The sequence below is a fragment of the Cephus cinctus genome, unplaced genomic scaffold (genome assembly GCF_000341935.2).
Source record: "Cephus cinctus unplaced genomic scaffold, Ccin1 Ccin1_scaffold0494, whole genome shotgun sequence".
In the NCBI taxonomy this organism is placed as follows: domain Eukaryota; kingdom Metazoa; phylum Arthropoda; class Insecta; order Hymenoptera; family Cephidae; genus Cephus; species Cephus cinctus.
The window spans coordinates 940,787-941,566 of record NW_014333166.1 but is presented as its reverse complement, the minus strand read 5'-3'; the positions used below and the strand labels follow the sequence as shown (position 1 = coordinate 941,566).

Below are 780 nucleotides of genomic sequence, written 5' to 3'. Positions count from 1 at the left end.
CCCCCGCCATGCGCCTCTGCGAATACGTGTGGTAATAATTGGGGGTTGTGGGAAAACAGAGTATATGGAGAGAAGCTATGCCGGAGCTGTAGTAACGAAAGCGAATTAAAAAGCTCATAAATTCAAATTATCACCGGTTTTACTCAATTTTCGCAAAACCTGTTACATAGCTTTTTATTAACACTAGCACCGGGGATACCAATGCCCGACGCCCACCGACGCCCACCGTCGCCGTTACCCACTATCACGACGAACGCCGTTTGCCGATATAGAGAGAGTCAACCATCCCCTCGTACCTCAACCCTTTCGCTCTGCTTCCTATCCGCGTTTAATTGCACATTATAGGCGCGCGCTTCGGCATCCGCGCACCGCGTAGCATTTCGCGCAAACACTCGGATAAATATTCATAAACATTTTCAGCTTGCTGTTGGAAAAAAATTGCACCGCGTTATCATGCGTTTATCGTAGTCTCGTGAGAATCGACTTTTTCGAATTTTTCTTCGCTTCCGCTCATTTCTCCAGTAAAGCGAGCCAGGAAGGAAACGATCTATGCTAACGAGTTACGCGTGAATTTTATCTATTTTAAGAATTTTCTTTTATTTTTCTGTCTTCTTCCTACCTCCCCCATTTCTCTCCCTTCCTCCCTCTATCTTTATTACTTCCTATTCCATTCAGCCTCAATCGCTCTCTCACCTTTTCCGCGAAATAAGAAACGTGCTTCGCGGCGTACCATTTATTTTCCCCGATAAGGTCCATCCCCCCCCCCCCCCCCCCCAGGGG

The 780-nt window shown here is 47.2% G+C and overlaps 1 protein-coding gene across 6 annotated transcripts in view; it reads left to right on the top strand.

Annotated features, from left to right (window-relative positions):
* LOC107268221 (CUGBP Elav-like family member 4) overlaps positions 1-780 on the top strand; it is a 472,413-nt gene that overhangs the window by 91,563 nt on the left and 380,070 nt on the right. The gene's annotated exons all lie outside the window — the stretch shown is intronic.